The sequence below is a fragment of the Chrysochloris asiatica genome, unplaced genomic scaffold (genome assembly GCF_000296735.1).
Source record: "Chrysochloris asiatica unplaced genomic scaffold, ChrAsi1.0 scaffold00141, whole genome shotgun sequence".
Lineage (NCBI taxonomy): Eukaryota > Metazoa > Chordata > Mammalia > Afrosoricida > Chrysochloridae > Chrysochloris > Chrysochloris asiatica.
This window is the reverse complement of record NW_006408659.1, coordinates 4,763,136-4,769,244: the sequence shown is the minus strand read 5'-3', so window position 1 is coordinate 4,769,244 and position 6,109 is coordinate 4,763,136.

Here is a 6,109-nt window from a genome sequence, read left to right as displayed (position 1 = left end):
AAACAAGCTATATGAATGGTTGAATGTGAAGCTGATGATGTGCCCTGTAAACTTTCACTCAATTCAAAATAAAAACATTTAACTTAAAAAAAAAAAAAAAAGCAAGATCTACCAATGAAGGTTTTGCAGAGAAATCAAATAGTCATAAATCAGTTTTATAAAAGACAATATGTAAGAACATGTTTTGTAATTGAAAAAAATTTAGTGCATTTTATCAAAAATATTGATAATATAATGTACAACAATAAAAAATAATTTGTGATTTAGAATAATAAGTCAACTGAGCCTTGCAATATGAAGGACAAAAAGATGAATAGATGACAAGTAGTAGAGAAAGTTGAGTAGAACTGGAAGATGATCATACCAAATCCATTCAGTATTCGCCTGTTGCTGTTGCTATTAAGTAGTGTCAAGTCAGTTCTGACTTATAGCTACCCTGCATAGGATTTCCAAGGAGCAGCTAATGTGTTTGAACCATTAACCTTGTGTTTAGCAGTCCAGTGCTTATCCTACAGTGCACACCAGGACTTCATCCAGTATTCTTCTAGTAGGAATTAAAAAATAAATAAATAATAGGATGTCAAAAGTTGAAAACTCTTGGATTTTGTCCTACTTTCAAGTTAACAAGTCAGCCTGACACAATTAATGGATGTTAGCAGAAGACACGAAACACCTGGGTCAGATAAAAATACCAGCACAACAGTAAAATAAATGAGAATCAGTATATTTGCTTTAGTTTCCATTATTACCCTTTAATTCTAAAGAGATAATATAGATGAGGTCAGATGAAAGACTATTATAGAAGAGGAATGGAAATTAGAGAATCTTAATCTTTTATATTAAACATGTAAGCCTTTTATCTGGAAGATGATACTGTCTCTATTTTTCTTGGTTGTGTGAAACCTTGATTTTTGCTCTGGACAGAGACACTATTTCTATATTACAAGTCTGTTACACAATTATCCTTGAAAACAGCCTGTAACAAAGGGTAGTCATTATATTTGCTTACATGATATACACAACAGTGTCAGGTCCATGGAAATGTTATTCTAACAATCAAGACATAATCATAAATATGTCAGAAAAATTTTTCCAAAAGAAGAAAACATCAAAGTTTCAGCAAATAAGGTCACCAAAAGATTAACAGGTGAAATTTTAAAGACACAAATTAGTAGCATTTCTGAATTCTAAATATAAGGAGCCAATTCTGAACACCCATCATTTGGTTTAGGATCTTATACTGGGATGTTCTATCATCATCTTGGTTGTCTTAGGCATCCAATGCTGCCAAAATAGAAATGGCACAAGTAGATGGCTTCAACAGCTAGAAATGTATTCTGTCAAAGCTTAGGAGACAGGAGATTTAAATTCAGATTTATGGCTGTAGGGAAAGACTTTCTCTTTGTTGGCTCTGGAGAAACGTCCTTGTCTCATTTGAGCATCTGTAGGCCCAGTATTCCTTGAAGCTATCGATAGTTTTGGTATCAATCTTCCCCTAGAACTAGAAGCTTCACAGTGCAGGGCCCTCTGGTCCAAAGGACACATGCCATTTATGCCCCTTCTATCTTGGAGTCTTGGTGTGGCACTGTGGGTTAATGCACCAAACTTCAAAGCCATTTGAACTGCAAGGTTGGTGGTTCAAGCTCACCAGTCGCTCCTTGGAAAACCTATATAGTGTTGCTATAGGTTGGAACCAACTCGAAGGCACTTAACAATAATAACAACAAATCTTAGTGGTAGTAGTTTCCTCTGAGCTCTGCTGATGACGCTCTCTTTTTATATGTCAAAAGATAATGAATCAAGATACAGCTTAATCCTACAAATTGAATCTGATCTCATTAATATCATAGAAATAAGGGTTTATAACATATAGGGTAATTACATCAGATCAGAGCTGATTGCATCAGATCACATCCTGGGGGTGATTGCATCATATTAGAAGTCATCATGGAGGTGATAACTTACATCTGCTAAATTGCTGAGAATCCTGGCCCAAGCAAATTGACACAAAACTTTAACTACCACATTGGGAAAGGTGGAAATGGCACTATCCAATGTCCTCTTACCTGTATGACTCTTCTTGGAGTTGGGAAAAGTAGAAATTTTCAGCAGTTAATGGCAAATAGAAGGGAACACTGGCATTTATTCTGTGAAGACTGTCAAGAAGAGGTGTGGTAATTGATACAGAGATGCTTGGAAGTTCCAGTTTTTTCTCAATCTCCTTTTATTAAATTCTTCTTCATTACTACAATATTTAATTCTTCTTCATTACTACAATACATGCTATTAACAGCTTCTTCTGGCCCATAACCAGACTCTTGCCTTTAGATTCCCCAAAGCAAATTTCTTGATGATTTTTCACTTGATCCTACTTGGTGTCTTAAGAGATTCTCTTGGCTTATCAAATGATTGGAAACTGTAATCTTAAATTCTCCATCTCCCTTACCTCCTTCAATTCTCTACTTCCTCCAAGAACTGTGTAAGGTCTAGTTCATTTAATAAAACTCTTACTCCATAACTTATAATAGTTTCACTTTCTTGACTGAAATCACACTGCTATAAACCCCAAAGTATTGCAATCTAAGAGTAGAGTTGAGCCTGTAGCAAATTGTTGTTGTTGTTAAGTACCGTGGAGTCAGTTTTGACTCATAGTGACCTGCATAGGGTTTTCAAGGCTGCAAATCTTTACAGAAGCAGAAAGGCTCATCTTTCTCCCACAGAACAACTGGTAGTTTCAAACTTCCAACCTTGAAGATAGCAGCCTGATTCGTAACCACTATGCTACCAGAGGCTTACTTATATCGACTTCAGCCCAGTTTCAAGTAATTTCAATTCTCAGAAATTTGATCAAGCTCATCCCTAACACTAATGGCTCTAGAGACCTATCAGGAACCAAAAAACTTTGGAAAGCTAAAATCCTTCCAAAGAAAGTTAGCATCATCTGAAGTCTCAAATTATTTTGCAAATCAGTTTGCAAATAAACGTCTTCCACACAATAAAGAAGTAGACATATGAAGAGACAACTCAATGTAGAAGGAAATTAACAAAAAAAGAAAGACATACAAGATTTCCATATTTACATTTATCAAACACAGACTTTTAAAAAGCTGTTTATATTTTGAACAGTGCAAAAAATGAGATTGAGAATTCAAGATTTAGAACTTTCATAAAATTTAATAAATCTTCTAAAGCTAAAAAAAATACTACAACTAAAATGAAGAATTAAAAATGTCTAACAGGTTAGGCATAGATAAAGATAAAAAGAAGTAAAGTACAAAGTAAGAAAAATATCTGTCAAGAACATAGAAAGACAAAACAATACAAAATCCAAAAAATAAAAGTCATAGAGTACAGTTAAAAAGCTATGTAGAAATAGTGTGTTAGAATGGAGAATAGAAAAATTGGAATAGGATTAATATGTGGCTAGATCATGGCTGAGAATTTTATAATACTGTTGAAATGCATTAAGTCACTGGCTAAAGCAAGAATCACAATGAGTTCCAAGCAGGTTAAGAAAGAAAGAAAATATCTAAGGTCATTATAGTAAAACTGATGATTAAAGATAATTTAATTTTTTTTCAAATCAAGCAGAGAAAAAGAAAAATTGCTTTCAAAGTAGCAACAATTAAATGTGCAGTAGAAATTCAGGAAAAAAATAGAACCAGACAAAAATAGAATGATATATTAAGTGTGTTGAAAGAAAACAACTATCAACCTATAAATCTGTTTCCACTAAAATATCCATTAAAAACTAAAGTAAAATACTTTTTTTAAACTCAGAACTGAAAGAATTATGAACAGAATATCCCAATAAAGGAAATAATAATTGGTGCTCTTCAACCAGAATAACCACTGAAATAATAGTAAAATAAGCTGCCTGGTGTGGTGCTGTAGGATAAACATTGCACCACAAGATTGTTTTAATCTGAAAATTCAGCGGTTCAAACTTACCAGCTGTTCTTCAGAAACCCTATATTGGGTCGTTATGAGTCAGAAACGACTTTATGGTACTTAGCAACCATATAATATGCTAATATTGTGTACATTCAATAATAAAAATAATCAACAATGCCAAAGAGTACAAAAATGTACAGGAAATAGTTCAATAAACATATGGGTGGTGGTGGTTGTGTACAGTGGAGTCCGTTCTGACTCATGGCGACCCTGTACCGAGTTTCCGAGGCTGTAAATCTTTAGGGGAGCAGAAAGCCTCATCTTTCTCTCTCAGAACCACTGGTAATTGTGAACTGCAGACCTTGAGGTTAGCAGCCCAACTGGTAACCACTACTCTCCTTCAAAAAACATGTAGTGTAAAGAAAAAACAATTGATACTTATTTCAAACAAAACACTACAACTAAAAGGAGCATGTTTTCATTCCAAATGAAATTAAAACCCAATTATGTTGTATTTTAAAGCAAATATTTTTAAATCCTAGAAATGCAGAAAAGTGAGAAAACTGAAGTCTGAAATATACTGGTATAACTGTAGTAATGTCAAAAATGAAGACTAAGACATCAAGGATCAAGTATTGCACTGACTTGTCTAAGTAGTGGCAGAGCATCGAATTCCTTAATATGGCCCTTCTAGACATAGTCTTTGTAACTTCTACCATATGATTGTGTAGGGACATGTAAATGTGAGATGCTTGGGTTCACCAAAAGGATTGAATAGCTTGCTAATAATGTATGGTAGGTGTGAGAGATCTTGCAAATAAGGTATATGGAATCCTAATGCACAAATGTGCTGGAGAAGGATATCATGTTTGGTAGGGTAAAGGGTCAGAGAAAAAGGAAGACCTTCAACAAGATGGAATGGCCAAGTGGCAGCATCGATGGACTCAAGTGTGGCAACAGTAGTGAGGTTGGCCCAGGATTGGGCAGTGTTTCGTTCTGCTGTGCATAAGTTCGCTATGAGTTGGTACTGACTCGATGGCACCTAACAACAAAAACAAATGTGCCAATTGGTTAATTTGACATGCCACTAGGTTTAAAATAAGCCATCTGAGAGGTGAAAAGGGACATCTCACTTTCTTCAAGAAAGAAGAGGTAGCAGAAGAGCTTGTCCTATGGACCCAAGATCCCTGCCATGAACCTCCTTGATCCAAGAACCAGAAGGCTGTCATACCAGAGACATGAAACAGTAGGAGAAGTGGAATAAGTGTCAGAAGGAAAGCAGCATCAGAGGCAGCAGAACCAAGAAAAATCAAGAGATGGTGCAGTGGGTTTCCAGAACCATGAAACAGGAAAGTGTAGTCCTTTGGGCAGGAAGCTTGCTGGTGATGTGTGGTTCCTCTGTGCACTTAGAGTTCAATTTGCTGACACACAGAGCTAGAGCTGAGCGCCTTTTGGCTGATGCTCAATGATGGAGTGGGTGCCTCTGGGCCCTTAATCAGCACAGGTAATAGAGTTTTGTAACATTTGTCCAGTCAGGGCAGAAGCCAATGGGCCACAGGGTGCAAAGAAGCCAAAGGCCACAGAGAAGAATAACTGCAAGTAAAACTAATAAGTGGCTATACAGATTGAAGGACTGAATCGTGATGCTTTTTAGGATCTGAAATTGCACTGGAGACATTGGCACAAAGTAAGCTCCAGGAATTCATTGACTATCAATTGAAATATTTCAACAAACTGAATCAGCACTGGAGTCAATGTCTAGAAATTTGGCAATGGACCGGAAGAGAGCCATGCCTCTTTCAAACAAAGGTGAGCCCACAGAATGTGGAAAACATCAAAAAAGATCATTAATATTATATGTAAGTAAAATACACCCAAATAATTTAAAAGCAATATATTTGTAGGGAGCTTCTAGAAATTCAATCTGGATTCAAATAAGGATGTGAAATTCCATTTATCATTGTTATGTCAGATGGTTCTTGTTTGAAAACAGAGGATACCAGAAAGATGTTTGCTATTGTTGTTGTTAGGTGTTATCAAGTCAGTTCTGGCTCATAGCAAAATTTGTTGTTGTTAAGTGCCATCAGCTTTGTTCCAACCCATAGTGACCCTGTATAGGATTTCCAAGCGACTGGTGAGCTTGAACCACCGACCTTCTGGTTCAAACTGACTTTGCAGTCCAGCGCATTAGCCCACAGTGCCACATCAGGACTTC